The following is a 13993-nucleotide window of genomic DNA, read 5'->3' on the forward strand; positions in this document are numbered from 1 at the left end:
TTATATCGTGCCGATTATTTATTTATTTATTTACTTATTTAACTAATTTTGATTTGTTTGGTTAGTTTATTGCATTGTTACTGCTCAGTTTGTTTAGTTGATTGCCGATAAATGGCTAATAGGAATAGTCAAAGGACTGCTGATCGTGTTAGTGATGAGGTGTTATCGCGTAAGCACGGGCTGTGCCTTGTTCCGCCGGAAGACGTGCAAATGGACGATGTTCTACTTGCAATCGGGGATTTGATCGGGGTAAATAACATTCGTGCTGCGTCTCGAATGAACCACAAAGTGGTGGTTTTCGTGTCACAAGTTAGCCTTGCAGACATCGTGGTGCAAAACGGGTTAACGTTGGGGAACGACCAATTTGTTCCGGTATCGTCCATGGACACGCCGGCGGTTAAAGTTATTTTAAGTAACGTTCCGCCCTTTCTGAGGAATGAAGAAATCCTACGAAAATTAGGGGAGCATGGGACTGTCGTCTCACGAATTATCACGGTCCCCCTGCGAACCAGGAACGGAAGGCTGAAGCATGTAGAGTCTTTTAGACGTTTTTGTTTCGTCGTACTAAAGGATGAGGCAAAACAGCTGAACATATCGATAAATTTTAAAATAGGAGATCATGATTACCGGATCTTTGCAGCTACTGAGACCTTGATTTGCTATACATGTGGGGCATACGGACACACTCGGCAGTATTGTCCTGATGTGAGGAAGAGTTATGCCACAGCAGCTGGGGCAGCCCACCCCACCCCCCCACCTGTAAATGACTTGAACGACCCTGTAGATGAGCCAGGTGTCGAAAAAAGGTCAACACCGGAATACGAGGGTGCGGGTGACAGTGGTGCTGGTGGAGAAGCCCATACGGTAGTGGAGCAACCATATGTGGAGGAGAGGCTGCAACCTCAAGAACAAAGGGACTTCGAGGAGGTGAAGCTGATGGAGACCGAGTCGAGGAGAAACTTGAAACGCTCTCTTGCGAGCGATGAGAATGGAGGAAAAGGAAACAAAATGGTTCTCGTGCAGGAAGATGGTAATACAGACCAACCTGATGACCATGAGCAAAATGGTAATGCAATAGGTAGAGATGGGAATCTGCCCATTTCACAGGATGAAGATAATCGAAGCATTACCGAGCATGTTACCGTGTGTGATGGTGGACACCCTGCACCATGCGACGAGCAGTTAAGGACCCCCATCTCAACGGAAGATGATGAGAAAGAGATTGATAAGTCGGTGGCAGACAACAACGATGGGGTAGTTGGTGCCATGCAGACGCAACAAAAATACCATGGTGACAATGACACAGATGAGGTGCCAGTACCTGACACACCACTGGGTGAGAGTGGGGTCGAGGCTGATGAGGAAGGATGCAGTCTTGCTGCCCTGAGTGAGTCTCAGAAGGAGCAGGTGAGGCAAGCAGAGGTGACAAAAGGGAAGGTCATTGATTTCTTAAACGTAACGTTTAGACAACGTCACGTTGTAATTAGAGATCACTTCCCTGATGTCCAAGCTTTCATTAAGGTTTCGAAACCTCTTTTACAGAAAAATGACCCCATGCTCTCAGAGCCTCAATTTCAACGTCTTCGTAAAGCAGTAACAAAGGCGAACAAAGAACTGCAGGCAGACGGTGAGCTACCACCTTAGAATGACAACGCAAGAAATACATATTGCCTCCCTGAACATCAATGGGGGATGTGCCCCCTTACGGAAAATTCAAGCAATCCAGGCAATGGAGAGGGTAAAAGCAGATGTCATTCTATTGCAAGAGACCCATGCCACAAACAATTTGGCAGCTGAATGGTGCAAACTTTTTAAAGGGCAATGGTGGCTGAGTGGGGTTTCCACACCCAAGGCTGGTGTTGCCATCGCCTTAAGTCCCAGGCTTCCCACTCAGAGTGTTATTTATAGGGAGGTCTATAAGGCACATTTGATAGCGGTGGAGTTCTACTGCAATACACAAAAGCTTATTATAGTAAATGTGTATGCACCAAGCGAACCTATAGAAAGAAGAACATTCTTTTCCACACTGCGGGACTTTGTAGAGGGACTGGATCCAGCTGCTCTCACCTGTATCGCAGGGGACTTTAACTGTACAATTGATCCTTCAGTTGACAGGAATGGACATGAACCCCACGGCGCTTCTGCAAAGGTGTTAGCGAGCCTCATCAAGAACTATTGCTTTGAGGATGTGTGGAGGTTGCAGCATCCAACTTCACGGGCCTACACATGGTGCAGATGTCATGATGGCGTCATATCATGGGCAAGGCTGGACAGGATCTATATCAATAAGCCAATGCTGAATGTGGTGTCCACTACCCAAATACTCCCAACAGGGTTTTCAGATCATAATTTAGTGGCAATGTCCTTTAAATTACCCCTGACATCAGGAGGTAGCGCATACTGGTCACTCAATACTCGGTTGTTAAGTGATAAGAAATTTAAAGATGCCTTCCGAACCGTGTGGGGGAAAATCCGGTCATCTAAGCTTGAGCATGCCAACCTTCGCGTATGGTGGGACCTTGCAAAGTGTCAAGTTAAAACGTTTTGTCAACAGTATAGTCTGTTTACTACTAAAATGCAAAGTCTCTCAATTGACTCATTAAAGGCCGAAATTGCAGAATTGGAACAGAATCGTAATGGGGCTGGGAAAGATTTTGGATATGATCAGTTGCTATGGACAAAAAGGTCATTACTGACCGAAATGGTGAGGCAGCGGGCAATGGGTACCTTGGTGCGTATGAGGATGAGTTACTTGACTTTGGATATGCCAAATAAGGACTTCTTTAGCTTGGAGAATTCGGTGAAAAACTCGCAGCAAATTCATAAGCTTTGTACTGCTAATGGGTCAACGGTTACCTCCCAACTGGAGATTAAAGCGGCCTTGAAAGCATTTTACTCTGACCTGTATTCTGCCCAGAGTATCAACAGTGAGGCGATACAGGAGCTGATTGCTGGGCTCCCAGAAGTCGAGGAGGACAAGCAGCACACACTGGAATCGTCAATTTCACCTGATGAACTTGAAGCAGCCATGCGAGGCTTGAAAGATGGTAAAGCCTCGGGGATTGATGGGCTGCCTGGAGAGTTTTATAAGACATTTTGGAATCTTGTGGGACCGGATCTGCTTGAAGTCCTTGACGAAAGCCTTCGTGCTGGAGAACTTCCTCTGTCCTGTAGAAGGGCGGTCGTATGCCTTTTGCCGAAGCCTGGGAACATTCAACTCATTGAGAACTGGCGACCTGTTTCCTTACTGTGTACTGACTACAAAATCTTGTCTAAAGTATTAGCGAATCGGCTGAAAGAGGTGGTCAGCTCTGTCATACAGCCGGATCAAACCTACTGTGTTCCTGGACGGTCCATGCATGATAACCTGTTTCTGGTAAGAGATATTATTTCCTGTAAAGAGTATGTGCCTGCCAGTTTTGGGTTATTGTTTCTGGATCAAACAAAGGCTTTTGATCGTGTTGATCATGCATACTTGTTTTCGGTTCTTAAGGGGATGGGTTTTGGTGAAACCTTCACAGCATATGTTAAACTGTTATATACAAACACTTTCTGTATGTTGAAAGTAAATAATAACTTATGCTCCCCCTTTCCCTTTCGACGGGGTATCCGCCAAGGCTGTCCTCTCTCGGGACTGTTGTACACAATTGCCCTTGAACCACTTTTGGCATCCTTCAGGAAACGATTGCCTCAGGATATGGGGGTAGAGGGGTTAAAATTTGTCGTAACAGCTTATGCTGATGATGTTTGTGTTTTACTTAAAGGCCCGGGCAGTGTAGCCGCAGTACAGCAGTGCTTAAAAGACTTCTCTGCAGCCTCTTCTGGTGAAGTAAACTGGAGTAAAAGTGTAGCCTTGTGGTGTAGTTCAGGTAACCCCTCAGTCATATCACCACCATCACTCCCACAAAATCTGGTATGGAAAACAGACGGGGTCAAATATCTTGGAGTTTATCTTGGAAACCATGAAATGGAAATGAGGAATTGGGAAGGAGGTGTGGAACAAATCACATATCGTTTAAAATCATGGAAAGGACTACTGCGGTCTCTTTCATACAGAGGCCGCGCTCTTGTCATCAACAACCTGATTGCAGCGAGATTGTGGCATAAAGTCATTACCCTGCAGCCACCCAAGGAGCTGATCCCTGCCATCCAGAGGAAGTTGATAGACTTTTTTTGGAGCGGCTACCACTGGCTGCGGCCCAGTATACTGTACCACCCTCGGAAGGAGGGGGGCCAAGGAGTCATTGATGTCTCTGGGCGGCTTATGGCCTTTCGCCTGCAGTCTGTGCAGAGACTACTGTATGCGGAGGAGCTGCCCTGGCGCCCATTTGCACATTTTCTATTACAACAGGCTGGTGGAATGAACTATGATCGGCACCTTCTCTTGATGGACCTTGATTGTGTCAGTAGTGCTTCACTTCCCGCTTTTTATCGGAGTTTGCTGGATGCATGGAAAGGCCTTGAGGTTAAACGTTGTCTTGAGGCATATAATTGTCGTAATTTCCTCCAAGAGCCTCTGTTCTATAACAGCTTTTTCCCATGTATTCCTCGTAGCCATGCTTTAATTCAAAAATTCATTAAAGGAGGCGTAAGCAAAGTGAGTGATCTAAGGGATGCATCTGGAACCAAGTGGAGGTCTGCTGGGGTGGTGGCGACAGGTGTTTGTGTAGCATCTGTTCGAGTTGTTCAACAAATCAAACAGGTAGTCGTAAAAAAATTCAGGCAGCTAAACATTGGCTGGGAAGGTGCCGGAATTGTCGAAGATCTTCGACTATCTTTCCCCGAAATCAAGGTGCTGCCCTCTGTCCAGTCCAATGATGATGGGTTTCCCCCCCCCTTTCACTTAGTAACTAAGGCTGGTGTCCTTAAACTCGTGAGGGGGAAAGAAGTCTCATCCCTGTCTGGAGCGATGCGTGTGGCCTTGTGGTCAGAACGGTTAGGGCCGGGGTTTCCCTCTACTCCACTGTGGCATAATATGTTTGTTCCACCCATCTATGGGTTCTTAGCGGATATCCAATGGAGGCTAACACATTGGGCTCTCCCCTCAAACACTTTTATCCACCATCTTAATGCCTCGGTGCCTGTAAATTGTCCCTTCTGCGAACAGGAGGAGGATCTTTTTCATGCATATGTCCAGTGCAGGAGGTTAGCACCTCTACTTTCTGTGATTGCACACCTTTCTTATAAATTATCCTTCACTTTTACCGTGCATATGTTTATTTTTGGTGTACCCTTTACCTCCGCTTGTAAAAATGCTGGTGCCTTGATGAATTTCCTGATTGCCATTGCAAAATATGCAATTTATAAGTCAAGGAAAATTAAGATTGACAAATGTTATGGCGATGACGCCATTCCAATATTTAAAGGGCTGGTGTCAGCAAGATTAAGGCTGGAATTTGAACACCATATGAGTAACGGGAATATTGAATTTTTTGAATGGAAATGGTGCACTCACGAGGCCTTGTGTGTGGTTCAGGACTCGAAACTCGTTATGATGTTTTAAGAATTGCATCAAGAATGTGATGCTTTGGTGTTGTTGTACCTTTTTTTTCTCTGCTCCTGCTTGTAAATACCCTTGCGGTATAGGTTGACATCCTTGTGCATTTTGTGGAAATAAACGGTGTTCAAAATTCAATTCTCTCTCTCTCTCTCTCTCTCTCTCTCTCTCTCTCTCTCTCTCTCTCTCTCTCTCTCTCTCGCCCCCTGCTGGCTGTCGGTGTGTTTGGGCGCGGCAAGATGGTGGCTGTGCATGTGTGGTGAGGTACGAGCTGCTCTGCTGTTCTACTCTTTTGTCGCTTTCCACGTCGTATCTCACCTTTTCCTTCCCCCTGTTCGTTTATCTTTACATCCTTACTCTGCATTTGTGCCCCAACCCCTCCCCTTTGATCAGACCCAACACTTCGGGGCTTCGGCCTCCCCCATCCCCCTCTGCCTCCCTTTTCCCTCCTCGATTCCCTTTTCTTATCTCGTTTGTATTTATATTCACTCCGTGTCCTTTGTTTCCTTTTCCTTTTCTGAGAGAGAGAAAGAGAGCCCGCAGCTGTTTGTGGATAACTTTTGCATTAATCGGCGGCCCATCCCGTCCTCCGGCTGATCGCTTTTTTCTCCACCAGCTGTGTTTGTTTTCGCCTTTGAAAATCTGTCTCGGCTCGTAATTAATTAATCACTGTTCGAGAGCGATATTCACTCTCCCGTCCTCGTCCCCCCCCCCCCGTCCCTCGTCCCCCGTCCCTCGTCCCCCGTCCCTCGTCCCTCGTCCCCCGTCCCTCGTCCCCCGTCCCTCGTCCCCCGTCCCTCGTCCCCCGTCCCACGTCCCTCGTCCCCCGTCCCCCGTCCCTCGTCCCCCGTCCCGCGTCCCCCGTCCCTCATCCCCCGTCCCTCGTCCCCCGTCCCACCCCCACCCTCGTCCCTTGTCCCCCCCCCCTCGTCCCCCCCCTCGTCCCCCCCCCCTCGTCCCCTGTCCCACCCCCACCCTCGTCCCTTGTAAATTATGACTTCGTTTTCACGTTACGCGGCATATGAAGCGTTAACTCGTAGACATGGCGTTGTTTGTGTCCCACCGAACGAGGTCAGCGTCGAAGACCTCGTTATTGCTGTGGGCAACATAATCGGTATTGATAAAGTTCGCGCGGCCTCACGAATGAACAAACGTGTCGTTATTTTCGTATCCGAGGCTGAACTGGTTCACGAGATTGTATGTACAGGATTATCGACAGATGACGGACATTTCGTACTCGTGTCCCCTCTCGACACTCCAGCCGTTAAGGTCATCATCTCGAACTGTCCTCCATTCCTGAAGAACGAGAGACTGGTCTCCGAACTATCTCGTTATGGTACTGTGGTTTCGCATGTCACGATGTTACCTTTACGTTGCCAGGACGACCGGGCTAAACATGTGATGTCTTTCAGGAGACAAGCTTTATATCTTGTACTTCCTCCTTCTAACGTCGAAAGAACGCTGAACATTGTTTTGAAATTCAAAATTGATAATCATGATTACCAATTATACGTAACCACTGACACCTTGAAATGTTTTGAATGTGGTAAATTCGGACACCTGAAACGCTCTTGCCCAAAAACGGCTTCGTCGAACGATGGGACAAACCACGTAAACAACAAGGATTCTTCTTCTTCATCTTTTGCTTCGGCTGTGAAGGGAACATCTTCCATGTCCGGCAATAACGCTCAGCCTTCCCATCCCGATGATCCAAACAGCACAACGAACGTCGGGGATGGTTTCACCATTGTTCCGTCAAGGAAGAGAAAGACCTTTCCCGACGGTCATTTAACTCAGAAAAAGGCAGCATTTAACAATAAGCAACCTGTCGGTAACACCCCCCCAGTCGTGACCGATGCCACTCTACAAGGCTTACCTGGGACAAACCCTGTACCTACAGCCAACAAGTTCGGCCCCCTTTCATGTGAGGACATAGACGTTCCACATGCAGGGACTGGTTTACCTGTTAACAAATCAAATGGAATCGTCTCACCTGTTACGGACTCGGCTATTGGAAAGTCCTCTGATGATTTTGCTGAGACCACTGGTGATGAACCTGCTGAGACCACTGGTGATGAACCTGTCGAGACCATGGATGATGAACCTGCTGAGACCATTGGTGATGAACCTGCCGAGACCACTGGTGATGAACCTGCCGAGACCACTGGTGATGAACCTGCTGAGACCATTGGTGATGAACCTGCCGAGGCCACTGGTGATGAACTTGCTGTCACTTTGGAAAATGTTAATCCTGAGCATGATGATGCTGAATTCCCGTCAGCAGAAAATAGCGAAACTGTCCCAGTTACTGCTCTCACTTCATCACCGGGTGAAGCTGGAATCGAAGGAATCAATATCTTGCAAGAGACTCCTATTCTGCTAGATACCGCCACACCATCGGAGGTTGTTGCAGTCGGGGGAAGCAACATCGCTGCATCTGCTGATGCTGTTTCTGTTTCACAAAATCCACAGATTATTGCTGTTATTCCTCAAAGCAATGTTCCCACGGTGGGAGAGCACACAGATGTTACAACTAGTGCAGGTCCATGTGCCAATATTGATGACAGCAGCGACATGCAGGATTATACAAGCTTGTGTGATTCGGAAATTAAAACTGACTCTGACGAATCTGACCTGGAGGAAGCAAACAGCCAGGTGGAAGCAATGGAGAAACCTACCAGTCTAGGTCCTACTTCCCCTGAACAAATACGACTTTTCTTGCAAAATACATACAGGAAACGCAGTATAAACCTAACAGAATACTTTCCCGATTTACCGTCCTTCCTTGAGTGTGCTCAGGCTATTATACGCAGGCCTGACTTATTCAACTTTCCTCAGACACATTGTCACCGTTTAAGAAAATTGATCGCCAAGACGAAAAAGACTCTAAGTTAATTCATGGTGAGTTTCAAGATTGGAACAGTAAATGTCAATGGTGGTGGAAGTTCACTCCGCCAGATCCAGATCAAGCAGCTGATAAACGCAAACGGTCTCGACATAGCTTTGTTGCAGGAGACCCACGCTGTCAGATCTGTTCAGGCCCAGTGGCGGCTCATTATGGATAAGGAGTGTTTCTTTAGTAACAGCTCCTCGTCTAAGGCAGGAATCATGTTTGTCTTAGGGAAACATTTCCAACCATCCTCGCTTCAATTTGCGAATATCATTGATGGCCATCTTGCCTCTGTGACCTTCTATCTCAATCAGGTCAAGTTTACAATCCTTAATGTGTATGCTCCAAGCAAAAATGGTGAGCGGATCTCCTTCTTTGCTGAACTGAGAAAGTTCCTCCAAACACTGGATCTGCAGACTTGTCTAATTATTGGTGGCGATTTTAACTGTACTGTTAATGCCTCATGCGACCGAAACGGGCCGGAACCTCAACCATGTACCGCAAAACTCTTTGCAAATATCATCGCAAAATATAATCTCCATGATGTCTGGCGCTTGCAACACCCTTCCGAACAATCCTACACATGGTGTCGTTGTTCCAACAACCACATCTCACTTGCGAGGCTTGATCGCATTTATGTAAATTCTCACCTGTTACATGGAGTTTGCAAATCTGACATCGTGCCTTCCGGTTTCTCCGATCACTTCCTAGCTCGAGCATTCGTTCAACTCTCGAAACCGTGTCCAGGGAGTTCTCACTGGAAATTCAACAATAGTTTAATAGAAGACTTCAATTTTATTCAGGCTTTTGAATCTTTCTGGACAGATCTCTTGGAACGGAAGTTAAGCTGTTCTGTTAACCCACTGGTGTGGTGGGATCTAGTAAAAACCCAAATCAAAGGCTTCTGCCAACAATACCAGAGCTTCTCAAAAAGGGCTGATTATGAAGCAAGGAAATTATTGCAATCAGAGATTTTACATCTTCAGAGGGTCACAGGACAAAATAATAATGTGCAAAGAGCCTTAACCGAAAAACAGTCTTTACTGAAAGAAATAACTGAGAGGAATGCACGTGGTGCCCTAGTTCGGATGAGGGTGCAGCACCTTAATGAGACAGACATACCAACTAAGTACTTTTTTTCCTTAGAGAAACGCCTCCCGAACAAACAGCTCTCTCAACTGCGTTTGGCAGACTCATCCATCACTTTCAACCAATCAGTTATCAAACTTTTTACAAAGGAATATTTCTCGAAAATATACTCGATGGAGCAAATAAATCCTGTCAGTGTCGCCTCTATCTCCGTAGGGCTGCCGGTGTTGTGTGAGGGTGGACGTTCCTACCTGGAGGGGCCCATTACCTTGGACGAACTTGGCACCGCTCTGCACAGCCTTGCCGTTGGGAAAGCGCCTGGATTGGACGGACTTACAACTGAATTTTATAAGAAATTCTGGCATCTACTGGGTCCCGAACTCCTCAACACCTTGAACGCAAGCTGCCAGCTTGGAGAGCTCCCTCAGAGTTGCCGACGGGCTATTCTCACCCTCATTCCAAAGAAAGGAGACTTGCTCTATATTAAAAACTGGCGCCCAATCTCTTTGCTATGCACAGACTATAAAGTATTCTCAAAAGCCCTGGCATCGCGACTCACTCCTCATCTCTCCTCATTGTTGAAAGAAGACCAATGCTATTGTGTACCCAAGCGCTCCATCTATGACAACATCTCCCTCGTAAGAGACATGATTGAACTGTGCAAAGAAAACCCCACAGATTTGGGACTTCTTCTCCTTGATCAGGAGAAGGCCTTTGACCGCGTCGATCATCGGTACCTCTTCAAAGTGCTTGAACGGTTTGGACTTGGTCCGACCTTCATTTCTTACATTAAGATACTGTATAACAATATCTCTAGTGTGCTTAAGATAAACAATGGACTTGTTACACCCTTGCCTGTCAACAGGGGAATTCGACAAGGTTGCCCCCTCTCTGGCTTGCTCTATGCTCTCTCCATCGAACCCTTACTGGGTTATTTGCGTGCTAGACTAACCGGGGTTGGGTTTTCCCATCTTGAACGGCCCATTAAGGTGCTGGCATATGCTGATGATGTGTGTGTCTTTGTGCGGAACCTCAATGACATTAACGTTGTCCGTTATTGTCTATCCGTGTTTGAAAAGGCTTCTTCAGCCAAAGTGAATTGGGAGAAAACGAGCGCCATTTGGCTTGGTCCGTCATGTCACTCGGCACCCAAACTTCCTGCTCCTCTTGCATGGGCCACTGATGGCGTGAAATACCTTGGAATGTTCTTGGGTAATGACGCCACAGTAGCAAAGAATTGGGCTGGTCTGTTGGATCTTGTTGAAGGAAAACTGCAAAAATGGAGAAATCTGATAACACAACTGTCTTACCGTGGAAGGGTCTTGGTGATCAACAGTTTGGTGGCCTCTACCCTATGGCACAGGTTCTTTGTGCTGCACCCTCCGGTAGTGTTGCTTCAACAGCTCCAGAAGTGCTTTGTGTCTTTCTTCTGGGATGGAAAGCACTGGTTGCGACCCGAGGTCCTCAGCTTGCCACTGACCGATGGAGGCCAAGGCCTGGTTGACATAAAGAGCCGGTTAATGGCCTTTCGACTTTCGGTTGCTCTACGCATGCTGTACATGCACCCCTGTCCACCTTGGGTCGACGTCGCTCGTTGCCTTTTGCAGCAGGCGGGGAGACTAGGCTATGACCACGCTATATTCTTGATGGATCTCTCGCATCTTGATATGTCTCCCCTCTCCAGGTTTTATCAAAGTGTACTAAACGCATGGCGAACTCTAACGACAACAAGAGCTACGCATTCGTACACAAAGCAAATGTTCTTGATGGAACCTTTGTTTTACAATTCAATTTTCCATGATATGCCTGCTGATAGGTGTCTCGTTCAATGCTTTGTCGCGAAGAACATAAAATCGGTCGCCGATCTTTTAAGCCCAAGTGGCAGTTGGATTGGAGCTGATGCATTGGCAAGCCTGGTTGGCGTGCGATCCTCCAGAGTTGTGGCACGTATGCTACGCTGTGTGCTTCATACCTATGTACAGCTTGCACCTAACTGGGAGCAAGTCCAAGCAGACAACGAACAAGGTGCCTCTCCTGCTACCTTTCCTGAACTTATTTGCAGTTTTTCTCTTGCCAACTCTCCTCCGTGTACCCCCTTTAGCATAGGATTCAATGGGTTTCCTAAACAAAAAGACCTCTATTTGGGTTGCGTAAGTTTCCTTTTGCAAGGGCAAATGACACAGCGGAGGGTTCGATGGAGAGACCTCTTACCTTGTTCCCCCCCATATTTTCCTAATTGGAAAGGATTCTATCATCCTCCTGTGCCGCCACGACATGGTGACCTCCAATGGAGACTTGCACACTGGATCCTCCCCTCTAACCACTTGCTGCACCGCTTCTCAAGTCTCCTAGCAGATGAATGTCCCTTTTGTAAAAGGCCTGAAAACCTCTTTCATATTTATGTTGAATGTCAACGGTTGGCTCCTTTATTTATCTTTCTTAAGAATTGTTTTGGCAGGATTGGCTTGGTTTTCAACACTTGTGTTTTCATTTATGGCTTAGACATCTCACACAAGAATATGAATGATGTGTTAGGTAATTTCCTGCTTGCACAGGCAAAAATGGCAGTGTATAAATCAAGAAAAAGAAAAGTTGATGATCTCGGAGCTAATGAGGAAAATGCCTTATTCTTGTTTAAAAATCTTGTGACGAGCCGTGTAAAGTTAGACTTTGCCTTTTTCTCCATAACAGGAAGGCTGCCACAGTTTGAGACCAAATGGTGCGTGAAAGAAGTCATTTGTAAAATCCTGGAGAAACGTTTATTGTTTTGTGAAATGTTTTGTGCATAATTTTACTGTATTTTACTGTATTAATATTTTTTGTTTGTTTCTCTGCTTGAAATGACAATGTGACCCCTATTTGGGGGTTTTCTTTTTCTATTTTTATAATAAAAAGATACAAAAGTCTCTCTCTCTCTCTTTCTGTGTCTCTCTGTGTCTCTCTCTCTCTCTCTCTCTCTCTCTCTCTCTCTCTCTCTCTGTCGCCACCTATCGGCTGTCGGTGCGTTGGGTGTGGCGTCATGGCGGCTGTGAGCAACTGCTCTGTGCTTTGGTGAGGCCGTTGCGTTTTTCCCATCCCCTCCCCTCCCCTGCCCCCCTCCCTCTCCTTCTCCATCCTGTGTGCTTCGGCATTGTGTTTTCATCCGTTCTGCACCCTTGTCTTCGAGAGAGAGAGGATTGAGAGCGGGCCCTTGTTGGTTGCGGCCTACTGGCTTTGACGGCACTTTGTAAGCCATTTTTGTGCTTAGAACGCACGTTTTTTATTTACCTTAGCTCGATTATTTAGGTTTGATACCCTCTTGTCCGGTCCGGACAAGGGGGGGGGGGGGATTTGATCTGTTTGTTGGTGTTCGACAAACATTGGGTTCTCTCGGTTCTTGGCTACGAACTTTTATTTGGTCGAGTTAGAATGGCGGGCGAACGTTTCCGCATTGATACGTATGAATCGCTAACTCGTAAACACGGGCTAGCTTGTGTTCCTCCCAACGAGGTGGAAATTAACGATGTGCTTTCCGCCATTGGAAACATCGTTGGTGCACACAGTATTCGCGCTGCCTCTCGTATGAATAAGAAATTTGTCGTTTTTTTGTCCGAGGAGCACATGGTAGCGAGTGTAGTCGAACAAGGCTTGTTCATTGAACCGAACACGTTCCTCTCTGTGTTCGCTTTACAAGCCCCGTCGGTAAAGATTAACATCAGTAACATCCCGCCATTTATTAGAAATGAGGAGTTACGTGAACAATTAAACAAGTTCGGTAAGGTCGTATCGAGGATTTCGATGGTGCCGATGCGAAATGTTTGCGATCGATTCAAACATGTCATGTCCTTTAAGAGAGTGGTGTACATGATACTGCCTGCAAATGTAAAAACGCTCAATGTCGTGTTGAGTGTGAAAATCAACGGCTTTGAATACAAAATGTATGCCTCCTCGGAGGCTATGACGTGTTTCGAGTGTGGGGCTTACGGGCATGTGAGGAGTGCCTGTCCCAATGCGGTTAAACCGCAGGAACGCGGAGGATTGGTGAGGAGCGACTCCTCTTCACCACACCATGAAGGGGAGGAAGCGGATCGAGTGGTTAATCCACCCACCGCACCGACTGCGGTGAGTGAAGCGCCAGACCCGTCCCCCCCGACCGGGGGGGGTGGGGGAGGGAGTGATAGACTTAGAACGTGAGGTGACTAACCCTGCCCCTCCACTTAAGGTGGGAATAAAAGTGGTTGAACCCTCTCTCATTTCGTCCACGGTACACGACAGTGCGGACGATACCATGGAAGTATCCGTAGTGGACACCAGGAAAAAAGGTCAGAAGCGTTCAAGTGATGAATCCTGTGATTCCGAAGAAAAACAAAATAAGATTCAGATCGTGTCAGGTTCGCAGGACCTCCAGGGTGAGGCCTACACCGGAAACTCCTTGGCGGTAATGGAGATGGTACAGGAAGTGTGTGTACATGAGGAAGATTCGCTGGCACCACTTGCTGAGATTGAGTATGACCCGGAAAATAGTCGATCCTCTCAGG

This window comes from Myxine glutinosa, chromosome 1 (genome assembly GCF_964187855.1).
Source record: "Myxine glutinosa chromosome 1, kmMyxGlut1.1, whole genome shotgun sequence".
NCBI classification, from domain to species: domain Eukaryota; kingdom Metazoa; phylum Chordata; class Myxini; order Myxiniformes; family Myxinidae; genus Myxine; species Myxine glutinosa.